The 19,176-nt window shown below is 30.4% G+C and overlaps 1 protein-coding gene across 3 annotated transcripts in view; it reads right to left on the bottom strand.

Moving 5' to 3' along the window:
* The window catches only part of plx (PTB_TBC1D1_like and TBC domain-containing protein plx), a 142,266-nt gene that overhangs the window by 63,786 nt on the left and 59,304 nt on the right, over window positions 1-19,176 (bottom strand). Inside the window, exon 1 of one of the 3 annotated variants that reach the window (XM_014417454.2) lies at window positions 15,483-15,586. The exons of the other annotated variants lie outside the window; for them this stretch is intronic. The gene's annotated coding sequence lies outside the window, so the exon portion shown is untranslated. Of the gene's footprint in view, window positions 1-15,482; window positions 15,587-19,176 lie in introns of those variants that run through there. 3 annotated transcript variants of the gene reach the window in all.

The raw sequence follows: 19,176 nt of genomic DNA, 5'->3' as shown, positions 1-19,176 counted from the left end.
TTAATTCAATCAATAAGGGATTTGTCGAAAATAAAATCATGTAATTTTTTTTATAAACGGATCTGAAAGTTTTTTGTTAGGTGCTGAATCACATTCGAGATGTAGTTAGTTTGTATATAGAATGCAAAAAAACTTTCTCAGTTTTTAAAACTATAAGCTCCACAACAAAACAATTCTATAAAAACTAAGGATAACAAAATTATGAACGAATTTTGTATGTAATAATAAACGGCTTAGCGAACCTATATCCACAAGATCAATTGCAATCCTCCCACCAACGTTTCAGCCTACACCTCGAGCGTTTACCCGTCGGATCAGTGTATAAAAAATCTTAAAGGAAACGTTCTTTACTATGTCTAAGCTATGCTATCACCAGAATTATATTTACCGGGCATAGTCCACTCAATTCAGTATTGTGTAGCCTTCTAAATTCAGTATGAATATTTTATGCAATTCTTTATTTTCAAAAACCTTAAGGGACTGTTCGCCTCTTAGTGTAAGATGCCACTTTTCACAGTCATAAAGAACAGTACGAAGAATAATAGTTCTGTAAATTCTAAATTTTAACTTTCTGAATATAAGACGCGAGCCAATCAATTTTGGAATAAAAAATAACAAGTTTCCTCACCTTTATTCCCTCATCAATTTCATTTTTTCGTGTTACCGTAGACTCAAAATACTAAAATTTCTCTACATGCATAAATGTTGAATTTAATTTTCAAATAAACAAAATTAAACGTAAAAGAAAAGTTTTTTGAAAATTGCGCAACTAAGCCCTATTAAAATAAATGAGCTTAAGACCTATGTGCGATTAAAGAACATCGATTACATCGATACATGGAGCTTAATCAAAATCGATAGAGCCATTTTTGAAAAAATCGATTATATTACTTCCCCATAATATTCCATATACAGGTGAAAGGAAAAACTGAATGGGCTTTAACTTAACGTTTAATCATAATAATTTCTTCAATATGGTGTAAGATTAATACATAAGGCTAAAACAGCTCTCCGTTTATAAAAATGCTCAATTCTAACGATATACAGACATTTCCTTTTTGTATTATCAATATGATTCGCAGCACAACCCTGTTAATAAGCCTCTAAATAATCCCTTTTAATTTACAACATGGCTTAATGGCTTTTCTTTTCATATTCCGTTATCTTATCCTAAAAGCCGATACTCGCGATCCAATACAAAAGCCAGGATACGGGGCCCAAGGCCGACGGACACGCGCTTGGCTCTGAGGCCGTAAATAAAATTCATCAGAAGAGCTGCGCTGATATACTGCCTACTTAACTCCCCTCCCTGACCCACATTGGGAACCAACTGCCTAATGTTTGTTTACCAGCCCTTTCGGGGCAGAAATAGAACTACCGCGAAACACGACGAGAGCAATAAAAAAACTTTTTGAAAGATGTTTTCTACTCGGTCATAAATCGAGGGACAACCAATCTAAAAAATAACGCGTATTTTTCCAACTCCTCTGACGCTAAATTCAATCGATAACATAGTCGTAAATCTATAGGAATTACGGAGATAGTAAGGGGTACGGTCAAAAGAAAAACAAAAAATAGCTAACTACTTATTTTTCGAAGTTTCGCCCCATTTTGTAGAGCTTCATCAGGGCTTTCAGTTGAGAGCAATTCGAAAAAAAAATATATAAATATATTGTGCTTCCTTTTTCTCTCTTTTTTGTAATATTCAGGCTTCAAGTTTTCAACTAGTTGAGAAAGTAAAATATAATATTGCAAGGTGGTCACTAAACACTTTTTTATATTATATACATACGCACATACGGAGTTGAGCTTTGGTGCTCCACTAAACCATAAAATTCCTCCAGAATCCAATCCTTACAGTCCAAAATCCTTCATAAAAACCTTAATGCTCCTTACTTTGTCACAAATCAAGTCATCCATCAGGACCTCAATGTTCCATATATCGCCGATTTGGCCAGATCCAGATACCGTTCCTTCCATAACAATCAACCACCCAAATCCACTTGGATCTAACCTGGCTTCTCCTTCATTAAATAATAATTCTCCTAGGCGTCTGAAAAGAAGATGGCCTCGAGATCTTCTCCTCTAGAAATGTTATTGGAGTTCTATCAGTGGGTAGATTCTCCACATGTTTGTATCATGTCACTATGTCACCTACAGCAAATTTACTTGTATATATGTGTATACAGTTGTAAATAACAATAAATAAATTATTAAAATATATATATATATTCGTCTCCAATAAGCTTTACTTTTTTGACAAAATAATTATTTTAAATGAGAGAAATAAATGATCTCAGCGTAAACAATTTAGATCAATTTTCTACCATTATTCTCTGTCGAACTATTAAAGTTAAAAAGATCTAAATAATTTGTTTTTATCGTTTGATCTGTTAAAAACAGAGTGAAGGTGATAATAACGTACATCTTTAAGTAGATTTTATTCTCTTATAATTTACCGGGATACTATTTTTTATTTTGAATTGAGCGAAACGTCGGCAAATAACTAGTTGTTAACTATATTATAGAGAGGTATAATATTTTTTTAATATTCATTATTCTTTCAACAAAAGAAATAATTTAAATGAGAGAATAATTAATCTCAGGGAAAACAATTAAGATAATTTCTCTGCCATTATTCTCTGTTGAGCTATTAGAGCTAAAAAGATCTAAATAACTTGTTTTTATTGGTCGATCTGTTAAAAACAGAGCGATGATAATAAGGTACATCTGTATGTAGATTTTATTCTTCTAAGATTTGCCGAGATACTTTTTTTATTTTCCCAGGCCTTGTAACTCGTAACTTAAGTTTGTTCATTGACGTCAATTCTCGAAAGTTCCACGTTTTCCCTCTCTTTAACGTAGTTAATTATACGATGGAGTATGGATAATTCTATGCGAAGTATGCATACATAACTTTGACGTCTTAAGAATTTCTTTTATATCGACCATTTGTCTATCTACATTTTTGTTAATATATATACAATTCTTTTGTGAATATGGACTGAAGGGCCTTGAGGTAGTATAAGACACCCAATGCCCGTACCTGGGTAATATTATTATAAAATATTACTTTCTCAAATATAAACAAATATAGTACGCGTACAAATATCACAACTTATACTTACCACCTGGAAATGAAATTAATCCTGCTTAATATATCAGTTTGACAAATATAAAGCTGTGTACTATTGAATGAGATCGGAAGAGTTTGAGCACTTTCGGCAATTTCCGATGTTCTCCTGTCAGTCTTAGGCGGTTGCTGAAAATCCTTTTCGCATTTAGTTAAAAATCAAATTCTTTCATAGTTCATTTGTATTATTTTGTATTACTAAAAACAATAATAGATGGTTGATTATTTTAAACAAACAAAATTAAATGGACTGAAGGGATTTTTTTTTTTAACTTGGCATTTACGGCATGTCATATTTCACTGAGGGTAATATCTAGCATATATTAAAGATCACGTGATTGTAGATTGACACGTCGAGTATAATATTGCTCAAAAAACAATTAGCCTCAGGTGTGTACGATCTTTTATAATAATAATAATAATAGTTTTAATTTATTTAATTATACATTATATATATAAATAAATGGCGTAGTATATTTGAGTCGAAAAAGTATGTGTAAAATTTGCACCCTGCACCCATAAATCATTTTAATACAAGATTCAAAGAGGGAAAAAAATTCAATTGTTTCACCCTAGTTTTAATTAAAAATAATGAATTTTTATATTTAGTTAATACACACATTCATATTACATAATACATGTAAGGCATATAATCAAGGCAATATCTCACTGATATACATATATCATGCAATATGTATGTATGTATGTATTAACAAAATATAAAATAAAGGAGGTTACGGAAAAAAAAATTAATAAAAAATGGATAATAGTCAAACAGGACTATGAAAGAATTCGATGATTAACATGTTAATGTTAATAATAAAACTGTATAATTATTTGTTAAAATCGATGAGTCTGCCAATTATAGTTATAGGGGAATAAAAAATTACAGATGTTTCAAAACGTTAAAATAAAATTGATATTTCATTCGGAGTCCCCCATATTTAAAGCTACCAACAACAGTCGGAAATCTACTTGTTCATCATTTAAAGAAGAGTAAATTATCTAAAATAAAAGCCCTAATAGAAATGTTTACGTTTAACAGTTCCCGAGATATAGCTTTTCACAAAGCTACATTGAAGAAGCTTTTATATGAGTGCTAATAGAGATCTCATATCTACGTCTAATGATTTGAGAGATATAGTTTTCTTAAAATTAATTTAAAATTACTGATTTTTCGTTATTTTGATATATATGGCTTTTAAAAAACTGTACCTCGAGAACTATTGCACGTAAATAGCTCTATTAGGGGATATATTTTAGCAAATTTATTCTACTTTAAAAAATATTCCATTAGGTTTTCTAGTGTTATAGGAAGTTTTAAAGATGTGGCGGTCTGGAAGAAAAAATATATATTTTTTTACCTTTTTAAAACAGCCACTATTTTTATTCCCCCTACCTATACTTGGCGGACTCATCAATTTTGACTAGTAATTATACATAGTTTTCATTAAAGTAATAAAATATTGGGGAGAAATAACTGAATTTTTGCTCCTCATGGACTCTTGTACTAATAGTTCCAGGGTTTTCAGAACTGGAATTATTCAAGGAAACTATTCCGACAAGTAGGTATTTTTATCGACTCTAAACGGACTTCTAGGTGTTTGTTTTTCTACTGAGAATTGGTTCAAAAATAATTACTGGCGTTGGGACAAGTAGTTTTTCCTTTAACAAAGTTAAAAGAAAGATCTCTCTAACTGTTCTTCCCTATCGGCCAAGTCACAAATCTAAAACAGGGTGAAAGTATAATAAAGTATACATAATAAAGGACTAGTTTAGAAACCGAAATAATTTCTAACTGGCAGTTAATGTAACTTTAGCGACATTTAACTGCAACAGCCGTGTTATTACAGTGTAACTGGCGTGTTGCATGAATATCATTTCGATCGCTCCCAAACATCGAGAGCTGTGGGATCTGACTCAGGAAATTATATGTACTTGGAAAGCTATAAAGATATCCCTTCGCGGAATGACACAAAAATAGCACGCGATGAGAGTAACTGACCAGTAAGAAAAACTGGTGTCAATTTAATCAGAATACACCGTAGAATGGTTCATAAAAAGTTTGCCAAGAACATTGGCCATTATTAATACACTATTTCTCTTTTGTTTTTATCTCTATTTACACCTATGGCAAATTATATGAATTTTACCGACCAGAAGAAAAAATGTGTTTACATGATATGAATGGAGGTTTACACACGCTAAGAATTTTACAGACCGGATAAAATCCGCCCAACAACTAGTAGACCAGCCGGAAAATAATCGGCGGACAATATTCTTGGAGTGTCCAATTGTTTTTCCTTTGTGCCGGGTACGGTGCCTTGCTGGGTTAGCGTAAAACTAGCACGCATTTATCTACGTTAATTTATCGATTGTAACTACTAAGTGCATGAAGTAACAAAATATTAAAGTGGACAAAGAGAAAATGATAAACTGTTAGGGATATCCATGCTTTAGTGGGAGAAGAGGTTTACAAATCAAAAGAAGAATTATACAGAGATTGGGACTAGGGCTAGACCAGCATTATATTTAATTCCGTTATTTGCAAAGCTCCACTGAAATGAAATAATTAACATCTATTTAATTAAAAATTTGTTTTTACATATAATTTTAAATTTAAATTCTCAAATACTGACGATTTCCGGATCCTAATTCCGGCGGAAAACAGGCCGTAAAATTCATTGTGTGCAAGGGAGCGTATTTTTATTTTATTTTATTTTTTTACTTTATTATTTTAGAGATCTCTATAAGGTACTTCGTTTCAAAATTGATGATATATCATTTTAGAAGAAAATCTAAAGTATGAGCAGTTTTTAAAAATATAGTACCATCCAGGAAATAACTTTTTCGCATATATAAACAATGGTAATGAATGATATTTCCTAAAATTGATACTAGATCAATTTTATATTAATCTCCGGATTAGAGGGTTAAAACAACTTGTATGGAAAAATCATAAACCGAATATATAAAATAATGTATGTAAAATAAAAACATACAAAACTGTAGATTTTTAATATTAGGACACTTTCCAACAATTTTATAAAAACTTTAGAGGTTTTATAAGTCTCTTTTGTATAACTAGGTGAACTCATTTCGTAGTTGCCCCTTCAATTTTAAGCCATAGAAACAAATTTGGAGCGAAATTTAATTATTTATTCTTTAATTATAAAGTTAATATATAATTTTGTGAATATCTTATATATTCCTTTTTATCATCGTGATTAACTTATTTCATTTACTCGTACTTTATCACGAATACAACTTAAGCAATATAACTTACTGAAATTAATAATGTAATTTATCCAAACAAAACAGACATAATGTCTATGAGAAGAGTGTCAAGGTAGTATATATAAATCTCAACAATACATATGGATGAAAATAAGAATGTTATTGTAGAAAATAAGATTTTTTTGAGATTAATAATAAAATTATTATATAAAATACACCTACAATTAAATTTACTTTAATCTGTCAGTACTACTTATATTGATTTTCAAAGACTGCTTCTCTTTATAAACATATTTTAAAATGTTGTGTTATTTATAACAACTAGAAATTTATAAGAAAATCTTTCCTAGAATTGTTTAATGATAAAACTCGTTTCATTTTTAAAACTAACTCTGAAATTATAATAAATTATGATATTAAAATAAATACGTCGTTGATAATGAGATACTTGTAATTTAAATTTATGCCATAATAAAACTATTATGTCTGATTCTTATTCAACATCAAGGACTCTGAATTATTAAATAATTCATAAAGTAGAAAATCGCAATTAAAAGAATAAATAAAACTACTGAGTAATTTAAATTAATATAAAACAAGTAATATAGTTATAATTACATATCATCAAGTTAAATAAATACGGAGTTTCCAGGAAAAAACTAACAACCTTACTTTTATCTTGCCTATGAGAATGTTATCAAATCGTGATTATAATTTTTGGATGCATTTTTTTATTTTACGTCAAAACGTTTTATCAGCAAAATAGACTACTGTCCTATGAATATTCTTCACTAATATAAACTTAAACCAAGTTTCAAAACTTTGAACTACAACGAAAATTAATCGCAGCTAGGTTTTTGCCAAACACAAACAAAATGTAAAATGGTAAAAATGTTTTGATTTTGTAGAATATTGATTTTGAAGTTTTAGTTTAAAGTTTAGCAGGACAGTGAAAAACAACAGCCATGAGAACCGTCCTATGGTTTTGATTGATCATACTCCTATAATATAATGGACCTCATATAATGTTATACCAAAACATCACTATACAGATAGATGCCACGTGGGATAACACGAAACACAAACTGTGTTAAGGTCACTACAGGATGTTGACGCAAGAGAACTTCAAGGAATAGTTTCCTACTAACTAAACCATAGTATCATAGTTAATGGACGTAGGCATGGTTTCGTAACAGCTCCGATTCCCACCAGAAATAAAAATTATAACAACTTCTGTAGCTAAGGGAGTAAGTTGATGCTTAAGATGTTGCAACCTAGGAACTGCATCCGCACCAATTCCAACACGAACTGGAGGGTTGACTTGTATTTATGTGATGGTCCCATGAAATAAAAATTTGAAAAAAAAGTGCTAAAATCGAAATATCTGTTAGAGGTTTTGAAACCAGAGTCTCACTTTGTTTTTCCTACCAATAACTGTCTTCGGTAACTGACTCCTTGTATAAATAGAAAATTACTGTCAAATGACCAACAAAATAATTATTTATTTAAAATTTACTTTCTATTAAATAAATACATTTTTAAATTTTAACAATTTAATATACTTTTAAAAATAATTAATTTATTTATTTTAGATTTTTATTTATTTCATAGACAATACTTCAGCATTTTAAAGAACGTTTACTCGAACCTACTGCGTTGCTCATTAGATAACTGCCTAATATAAAAATTGACAATACAGTTTTTGTGAAGTTTAAAATCACTTTTCGTCGCAGCTGTCCTATTTTGAAATATATTTCCCAATAAAACAGAATGTTTACAACAAAAATTCAAGGTTATTCGAAGCTGGGTCATTGATACGAAGTTTTATAATACACCACTCAGTTGTTTTCCATTATTATATTTTACGTTTTATACACAATAAGGCGCAAAAGAATATTTTAGCGATTCAAAACACACAAGTGAGAATGAACCTAACAAAAATATTGAGAAGGAAATTGGGTGGATTCAAAAATTGCCTTCAAAAGGCTTGGGTAAAATGAAAAATAGTTTGAGATTCAATATTTGATTTCAATTTCATAATTTATCTACATTACTAATGAAGACAGGAATCCTAAAATTTTATGTTTAATCCAAATCATGGTCAACACTGTCTGATAAGAAAAAAATGCAAAGAAAATTGTTCGGGATCAAGTGTGATAGAACCCGAGCATCTTATCGTTTTAATTTTGCAATAGGTGAAATAAAAACTACTATAAAATGTATGAAATAGTTTTGGATTAAGATATTCACCATAATTTTAATTACGTAAGTGAATTTTTTTTTTTAACAAATATATATTTTGGAGCTATTGCAGTACAAGGTATTTGTTTCTACAATGCTTTATGTATATTTTGATTTCACCAAAATAATGTACCAGTTAAGGATATTACGAATATGACATTAGTTTTTTTTTAAAAAAAACTTATTATTGGTTGAAATGTTCATGTTGGATGGACTCAATTTAAAAATGTATTCTCACATTATTTGTATATTTGATAAATATACAAAAAATAAGACGTAAGTGATATATCTCCTATAATTACTTTGATTTACTTACTCTCCTCTTATATATTATTTTTTTTGGAATTGGTGTAATGGAATTATATTTTTCTGAATGGTTACAGTGTCTTGATGACATAATAGCCAAAGCGTCGGACATCCTAATTGTAAATTAAAATTACGTTAAATATATCTTGGCTATAACTATTAATTAAAACATTTTTTGCGATATATTAGTTCTAAAAAGAAAAAAATTATTTTAAATCCGTTTTTTTAAATAATATAAATACAGAAGACGAAATAAAAAATAACTCGATCCTTTTTTTTTTCTTTTTTTTACGGATAGCTCGTCTTTAAAAAAAAACACAAAAATAATTTATAATAAATAGGTAAATTTCTTTCACGTGTTGTTTTAAAGTTTTCCTTCAAACAATAATTCAGTCAAAGAGTATGCATATTGTTCGTATACGTGCAATACATAAAACACATATAACTTATCGCTAAATATTTCCTAAAACATACTGGAAAATATTCCTTCAGATAAAAAAAAAACAACGCAGATAGTTATTAGGCGCCACATATAAACAAGCCATTTCGCAAGTAAACAACAAACTTAATGCTGGTTAAAGACATTTTAAAAAAAGAATTGTAACGGAGTTCTTTATTTTTTTTAATATAGCGAGAACCGGTGTTATGAACTGACCACAGCTGATTACTCGAAGGACGAACCTCGTTGGTCGCAGGCTGATCCTCACTCGATGATCATGACCTTCCAAGTTGGGTTGACGATCTTTATCAGCACCAGAACGATAGATGGTAGATCTGCTCGTTAGCTGATAAGCTCTTGAAAGCGCTGCTCTTTATATTATATGATATAATTCATTACTAAGGTATTGACTTTCACTTACCTACATATGGGATATATAGTAGGAGGAAGTATTGCTTATTAAAAATGAATAAATATAAACTATAGGATTTGATAATTAACTTAAAGAGATTAAAGGAAAAATATTTTAATAATAAGAGTAGAAATATAGATGTATTATATACCGTTAAAAATCAAAAATAATACTTAATATATAAAGTTGAAGAAGGTAATAGAGAATAACGAAAAACACATAAATAACAAGCGCGGCCATGCGCAGTAATTTATTTCCGTTTCGCCAATCTGATAAATGCTTTCGTCACTATATTAAATAGTTTTTACTTTATATTATTTAACCTATTTATTAGTTTTCAGGAACGCGGTGGCACCGTGGTAACACGTGATACTACCGACTCCAAGGACCCGGGTTCGAATCCGGCTGGGAAGAAAATTGTTTTCTGTCCAACTGTCTTATTGAGTCAACCCTGTGGGTTCTGGAGCCCTCTTTGGGTCCATCCAGCCACATATAAATTGGATAAAAATTTGTTTTTTAAAAATGTTTTGGGTAAAAATCTGGCGGTCAAACGTGATTCTGACCAAATCACCTCCTTACACAACCGTTGGTCTAGTAACAGTACTTCCTTACAAAGTACTGAACCCCTGTGACCACAACCTTCATGGGTTGTAGCAGTATAGATTTTAATTTTTTTTTAATTAGCTTCCAGTCGACACCATCAACGCCATAAAATCATTTTAAGTATTTTCAATATTGATTCTAATAGAAACTTAGCTTAACGTCTGTTTTTATAGGAAGAACAACATTAATTAGCCATTAATTAACCAGCATTAGTTTTAAGTCCCTCTAAGACAATGAAATGTCATATTTTTGTTATCACAAGTATATTATAAATTTATATTTTTAAATTAATACAAAAATCCACTTTACTTCAGCCTTAAATTTTATCCTCATCAAGCTGATACGGTGGAACCACAGAATCAAAAGGCGTCGAAATAATACAATAGTTCATTATTTAAGAGTTAGATAGAAACAGAGTTCGAATAAAAAAAAAAATTACCAACTTAAATCAACAACATTGTAGATGTAATATGCCAGAGAAAAATACATTAATATTTCTAAATTTATATTGATTTAAAACATATATGTATTCTACCGAAAACATGTAAAAAAATTGTATTGTTTTCTATTTCATTACAGTTCAAAAACAAAAAAAAATTATCTTAAAGGAAACCTAAGATTGTCATTTATAATGACAGTCTTCATTCATAAGCCAGACTGACGTGACTGACTGGAATCGTGAAGACCTCAATAATAATCAGTCAGAGTAATGCTTTCTTGTAAATGAGATGATTCTTTCGATTCATAATTAGCAGAAAGCATGTTAAGCCATGTTTTTTAATTTTCCAGCTTAAAAAAAAGTAAAATAAACGATATACAACGCACTCAAAATCTTCCCTCTCCAAATTTTGTATGATCGAATTAAAAAAAAAAATCCCGAGAACTCATCAATCTTACCCTTACACCATCAATCTGAACATACACCTTTAGTTTTGTAATAGTCACTTAAAGCGAATTAGCCCACTCTCCTCTAATCTAGAGGAGAAATTCCATCTCTTCCAATTTTGAGACTTTTATTTTATCATGCCATCTTAGTTAGTTTTAATTAATTTGTGAACCATAATCCCTTCTTTATTACTGTTTATATTTTATGTTGACCATAATTTTTAAAAACACAGATTAAGAAAGAAATTTGACTAAACACTTGAAACTATACGTAATAAAAATGTATTCATTAAATATAGAAAAAGAAAAAGAAAAAAAAGTAGGTATTTTATTATTCTGAAATAATTCCCAAGCAGTCTAGCATCATCTGGAATTCGCAGGCTACCTCAATTAAAATTCACAATGAGTATACATTACCCAACATTCGATGATTCATTACGTTGCTCCAGTGAATACAAAACATTTTTAACGAACTCTTTCGGTTACTTTTCAATTTTTCCAAGTTAGGCCCTGAAATTATTTTTCGAATTGTAAGCTGTTTAGATCATCATTAAAAAAAGGAATCAGGAAGGGAAAAAAAAACAGCTGATCAGGCAAGTAATAATAGCAGAGAAGAGTAATACCTGGGTATAAAAACCACTAACAATCGTAACATCACAACCAATCATCACTTAATCACAAAAGAGGAGCAGCCTATATGCCAAACCTGTCAGTCCCCATTTTCCATAAAGCATATAATTGAAGAATGCTCATCATTTCGTCGAGCCCTCGAAAATAATAAAATTCCTCGTACAAGAGAATTGGCCCTTGAAAACTCAACAGAATCCATCGATAAAATAATAAAATTTCTGAAAGAAACTCAACTTTATAATAAAATATAATCCACCAACATCGACCAGTGTAAAAAGGAAATAGTCTACATTCAAGTATCAAATGTCAAAGACAAGAAGATAAATAAAGTAAAAAGGGTGTAATAACCTAGATGTTGATCGCCCTGAATAAAAATCTAATCTAATCCAATCAAAACGAGAATAAATTACTTTGCTATTATATGCCAGATATTAGAACATATTATTGCTAATATGTATTTATTTTGAAAATGTAAATATGAATTTCAATTTGTTTTTGTTTTTTCTTTTAATAAATATATGTATTACTTCTGTACATATTATTACTTTCATATTCTTCTTCCTCTTTCTGATCCTCCTTTCGTGCCTTTCAGCTCGGAGGAGCCTCTAACTACTTGGTCCATGGCAAGCATCTTCATCTGAGCCAGCGTTTTTCCTCTTTCCAGACCTAGCTTGGTATGTTCCATATAGCTCCTTCTAGGTCCACTTCGTGGTCTCCTACCAGTCGACCTCGCCTCCGTACATTTTCTTGGCTCTCTGTCTTCCTCCATCCTACAGACGTGTCCATAACCATCGGAGCTGTCAGTGTTCAATCACTGATTTTACTGAGGGGATCTGAAGTTCTCATCATATTCTTTCATTCCTTATCCTGTCTCTCCTAGTTATGCCCAATATTCTTCGCGAAAATTGCATTTCAGTAGCCGTAATCATACGCATAATGTGCTTGTCTTGGTGCACCCAACTTTCACTGCCATATAATAGTGTTGGAAGATATATTGCTTTAAAGATATGGGTCTTTATATCCTTACCTACATCCCTCTTTCCCACAATAGTGTTGCATATCTGGTAGTAAATACTATTTGTTTTATTTATCCTATTGGACATTTCTTGGTCTATTTTGCCAGATTTATTGAAAATTGTTCCAAGGTAGAGTAGAAGTCCACTGTTTCCAAAACTTGCATCATTGCATACTATTTGTACTTTTTATTGCCTCTATAAAAGGAGTATAATTTAAATTAATTATACATATTCAATGCTAAAAACATATTATATGCATCACATTATTGCTGATACAACCAGGTACTAAATTTATGTAACAAAAGAATAATATATACACATAAAAAATAAGTAGAATTAAAAAAAACCTATGAAATAGAACAAGAGTTGAGAAAAAACAAAATATATTGAAATAAATGGATACACAGAATAAAATAAATTACTGGAAGATTTATAGTGTATCTATGTTATAAACAATACAGTGTATCTAATGAGTTGTTGGATAGAAACTAATTTCGAATATTAGGATAAAGTAATAATAGACCAGGTACATTAGTTTATTACGAAACCACTTGCACGCGATACAAATAAGATTCCATCTAAAAAAAACTGAACAACAACGTAGAAACCACAAAATTATGGATAATTAACAGCACTTTTCCGGTGAACCGGAACGCTTTAATTGCACACGGAATCATTTACAAGAAATTATATTTTATCTTTTATTTTTCCCGAAAATAATAGACTTTTGCACTTTATTGAAGGGGAATTGGATTTTAAATCCTGCAAAAAATGTTTTGAGGGTTTAGTGGATGCGTTTTAAACAAGAAAAGAAGAATCCTTAGATAAGACAAAACAAATCTCAGCTATTAATCTACCATATTGGGTAAAAAAAATAAATAATAATAATAAATTAGGGAATGTGGTGTCAATGTGATAAGGCATGACTCTAAGGACCCGAGTTCGAATCCGGAAGGGCAGAAAATTGTTTTCCATTACGCCGTGGTCGTGAGTCAACCCTGTGAGTTCTGGAGCATCATTCGGTATGCTTAGTTGGGTAAAATCTAGCGGTTGAGCGTGATTCTGACCAAATCATCTCCTTGCACAACCGTTGGTCTAGTAACTGTATTTACTTACAAAGGAACTTACACCCTTAACCCTCCATGGGTTGTAGTGGTGCAGATTTTTCTAATTGGGTATAATTAGAATGCAATACAAAATTTAATACATAGGTTATACCAGGAATTATTAATGTATATTAATCTTACATACATATGTATTAATATTAATATGTACTGAAGTTAAATTTATTTGATAAATTTAAAATAATTACAAACTAAATTATTCTTTTAGATTTAATTTAAGCGTAAACATAATGTTTAAGTTTTTGGTACAGGCCAAAATGTAAGTTGCTTCCCTACTTTATGTAGTTTATATAACTTGGAATTTTCTCAGCACATTTTACTTTCACTTACAGTAATATTGACTTATAATATACCGTTGTAAAGCCTAAGATAAAAATAAAATGGAGAATGACTAAAAACGCATAAATAAAAGGTCTGCTCTAAGGACTGACGTTACAACAGGCGCTTGCCCAGTGTGTTTTCCGTTTAGCCAATCTGATTAAAGTTTAATGTCACAATAGTTATTAAATAGTTAGTTTTATGATTTTACATAAACTATATATCAGCTTTCCAATTGACAGGTTAACCCCATAAAATCACTCTTAGTATTTTCAATATTGATTCTATAACAAATTTGCATTGGATAAATGGTTAACAGTAGAATGTAAATTTAAGTAATCTGTTATATTTAATCAGCTATACTATAAATGTTAAAATTTTGCAACAAGAAATATTATTAAAAGTACTTTTAATAATTTAATATTTATCTGCCTGTTATGCGGGTTTCAAGTAAATCAAAGTCAGTATTTATGGTTATTTTCTGGGCCTAACAATACCATAGAAGTGGGAATGAATTTCAGTAAATCTTTCGCCATGTCCGGATTTCGTGGTTTTATGTGATTTGCTAATCTATACAACTCGTCCGTAGTCAGAGGAATGAAAATTCGTATGCAAATTGAGTTGGGTATAGGAGAGCACTTTTCGGGGGTTTCAACTTTTTTCTCTTAAACCGACCATTTTCTTATTTCATATAATAGATCTTCAGTATATTTCATTAAGATAAGAGAAGTTATATGATAGAAATTATTATGATTAAAATATAAAAATGGAGGAGGAATATGATGTTAGTGAAGCAGCTGTTTTCATGATATATATTTTTTTAAATAAAAAATACGAACATTGTTTAAAACAATTATAAGTTGAAAAGATTTATAAAGAAATATGATAAATGAAATATGAAATGAATATATAAATATCAAATTAAAAGGCCCAGACTCAAATTTATTTTAAAGATACATTTTTTTAGCGGTTCCGTAATGGTTTAAAAATTGAACCTTTTTATTATATCATAAAGCACTAAATCCAATAATATGGGTCCGATTTCACTTTTAGCTAGAACTTCAAGTGCAAGCCAACTATTAAAGCACTTACTCACAATGCCATAAACAATGTTCCCGTATAAATAAACACAGGTTACCTTAGTAGAAGAGAAGACTACGAGGTGAACCGAGTACACAACAGAGCATGACCTTTAAATGCCTGGCCAGAGAACTGGTGAAGTATATACACTCATGTCACGAGGAGAGCGACTGCCGGGTATTATTAGAGTCCTCTTGGAGGAGAGTCAAAGCCGGGGCATAACTAGCGTCATGACGGAACTTGCTAAAAGTAAGCGCAACTGTCAGCGTCAATCAAATTTATCAACTTTAATCAGCCGGAGATCGGGGTATTATGAATGGAATACAAGGTTATGAATGGAGATCATTCCTTTCATTGATTACAAAACCATCAATCGCTCACTTAATAAAGAGATCTTAAATCATTTCATGAGTACACCGTAAGTAGGCTTATACCACTTTAACTGAAAACTATGGTATCCGAGTGTTATTTGCAAGTGAAATTCAGAATCATTAGGTCAATCGGGTTGATTTATTATAATGACAAGTAGATTTTTTATTTTTATTTATTTATTGACATTTACAACTGTACATGATGATACATCCAGTAAATTTGATTTAAGTTAATAACGGAGTGTAAAGAAACTACCCATTGGTAGCACTCTAATAACGTTTTTACATTAGCAGGTCTCGTAGTCATCTTCTTTTCAGGAGCCTCGGAGGATTGTAAAAAATGCAAGAGGAAGCAAGGTTAGAAACTAGTGGGTTTGGGGTGATTAGGGAGTTTATAATGGAAGGAGTGATATCAGGTTCGGGCTAGATCGGTTTTACATACGGAACATTAAGGTCTTTATGGATGATTTTATTTGTGACAAAGTAAGGAGCATTGAGGCTTTTGGATTGTAAGGATAGTAGAGGAATTTGAAGGTTTCGTACTCCGTAAGTCCAGATTGGTCTTATTACAGTCATATAGATCAGAATTGGAAGTTTAGATAGTTTGTCTAATAAGTGTTGTAATAGTCGAAATCGATGTGTAGTTTTCTTTCTAAACTAGACGATTGTCCAGATGTAGTCCAAGGTAGCGGATATGTTCGGTAGGGGTAAGAACAACATTATTTAGGGCAGTTGGCACTTTTTTAAATAGAAAAAAATATTTTTATGTTCTATAATATTTAGATTATAATATTTAGACAATAGTTAATTTTTGTATATAGCTCTAGGCATTTTCTTTAACCATGTTTTACCTCTTTCCTAATATATTAGGGAAAAAGTGTTTGATATTTCACGTTTTAATTGCTACTCGGACAACAACCAACGTAGGATATAATCACAAACCCTCCACATAGTAATGTTTCCCCTAAATTGAAAGAAAATTTTGGTAAAGACAATGTTCTGACAACAACACAAAAGATTTTTTCAATGAAAATAGCAGTGAACTCGCATGGCACGGGCATAGATAAACTATTACGTCTTCAAAAATGCATCGACCGATGTGATGATTGATATAATAATAAAAAATAAATTTTCAACCTTTAAAATAAAATAAATGTTATAGGAAACAGTATTTAGTATTTCTGAGAAAAAAATCCTTACTCTTGAGATTTCCCTCGTAATATTAAAATTAGATTAATATGCCAATTTGTGTCGAATGCTTTTTCTAGATTAATGGAAGCACACCAGCATGCTAAAGTCTAATGGGTTAAGGCTGTGAGTCATGCCAGTTAGTCAATAGTGGAGTGGTATTCTCATAAAATGTCCATCTATTAGAAGTCTATGCTTTCTGATATAGCTTCTTATTATTTTGATAATTAGTTTCTCTGAGGATTTGGAGAGTAGGGTCAGCAGCATCATAGGCCCGTAATATTAAGCGTCACCTTGGTCTTTATTTGATTGTTCATAGAGATGATTTTAGATATTTTGAAAATCTTAATATTAAATTATACATTTTAGTTTAAAAATAATGTTTTTTCTTTTCTATAATGTTCGATAACCAATGAGAGTATAATCACTAGGATTTTTTTTAAATTCAATTTTCCAATGTTTTTCTAGTATCCTTTGTCATTACCCACCATAAAATCAGAAAATGTAGGATTATAAATTCATTTGTAAAACTAATAAGTTAGCAATAATGTCATAACTGAATAATCTATAATTATAATTAACGTTATTTAAGAATATAATGGGATAGGATTAAGATCATCTTTAAATAAATAAGAAGAATAACTAACGAAACCTTGGATTCGGGTTCAACTCCCGTGACCCTTAAGCAGTGAAGGTCAGGAATGTCCACTTAGCCTACTACACAACTCAAGAAATTAAGGAATGTCATGCTGGAAAATGATTTAGGAGGCTTTGTCTCATGAGTATCGCAGTATAATTTATTAATTAATAAATTTAGTATTATTCAGTTTATAAAGAAACTATTTTATTTATATTCATTTCCTACACTGCCTCGCGGCAATATGGGTGTCACTAACATGAGCACACTGCGCAGAATATGCATATTCTTATCCTTTGGGTCCACCGAACTTCATTTTCTAGAGTTGTCTTTATTCTTTTATTCAGAATTTATATAGAAACTGGAGCATTATTGAATATTTTTCAGTTAGAAGGTTTATCTTTTTATTTTATGTAATTTTTTGAAAAGAGGTCCTTGTTATAATTTCATTATTACATAATATTCCTTTATCTTCGGTTCTCTTCCCCCACCTTCTCGGTATATCGAATTATAAGCTCATCGAGCAAATCAACAGACGAAATCTATAAAAATAAATATACTTTTCACTCTCCAAAGAGTTAATAAGAAGATACAACTCAATTTTAAATACACGTGAAAAAGGGTTATGGAAGTAGTAGAATTTTCCCTAATTAAATTTAAATTACAATTGAAAACCAGGAGTTATGATGTAATACTGGAAGAAAAATATTTAAGAAAATCTAATTTTACGTGTAAAATTAAGTAGTACGAATTATTTCATGTTGTGACGGCGTAAGAAAAGAATCGTGGTACGCACATCACAACTTTCACAAAAAATACTGGAGGGCAAACATTTCTAACAATTAATTCTCTGTTGCTATAAAAATTAGTATTTTAGGGGTTCTCGAGGTGCGAATATCAAATAAGCTCCAGCCAAGAATACATTTTAACAAAATGTATCTCTCCTGGAATCAGGAGAAACTGGACACGTTCGTCTTTAAGATTTTCCACTCTCTAAACTGCTGTCTATTTTTTTTCTTTAGTAAATTATTAAATTCTTTCATAGTTCACTACTATACTTTTATGTTATTTTATTACTGTTGGCAATAGAAAATGCTAGACATCCGATATAGTTCCTACAGAATTAAAACATGACAATGAGTGCAGTGCAAACAGCATGTGCAGATGAAGCATGTGGATCAAACTAGGAAAGAGTACGAATTTTATTTAGTATATATTTTTAAACGGAAATATATTAAATAGAAATAAAATAGAAGAAGTTAGGAAAGAACCATTTATTGTAAAAAAGAGAGTTTCATTCCATTTATAAAATAAAGTGTAATTCAAAACATAGAGCAGCATATTTCTTTCATAGCTCTGAGCTAGTTCCATACTATTTTCCTGTAGAAAACATCATCGATGAAGGAAGGAGTAAATTATTTTTTTTTTTTTTTTGAATCAATAGATTTATTTATTGATAGATATTACAATCTGCTACACAGTTGTGGGCAATAGGTAATAGTGATGAATGATCTCATACATACTAAAATAAAAAAAATAAATAAATAAAATAAAAA

Source organism: Halyomorpha halys, unplaced genomic scaffold, assembly GCF_000696795.3.
Source record: "Halyomorpha halys isolate HHAL.00 unplaced genomic scaffold, Hhal_1.1 Scaffold157.1, whole genome shotgun sequence".
NCBI classification, from domain to species: domain Eukaryota; kingdom Metazoa; phylum Arthropoda; class Insecta; order Hemiptera; family Pentatomidae; genus Halyomorpha; species Halyomorpha halys.
The sequence above is the reverse complement of the archived record's forward strand: the minus strand, read 5'-3'. Positions and strand labels throughout refer to the sequence as shown.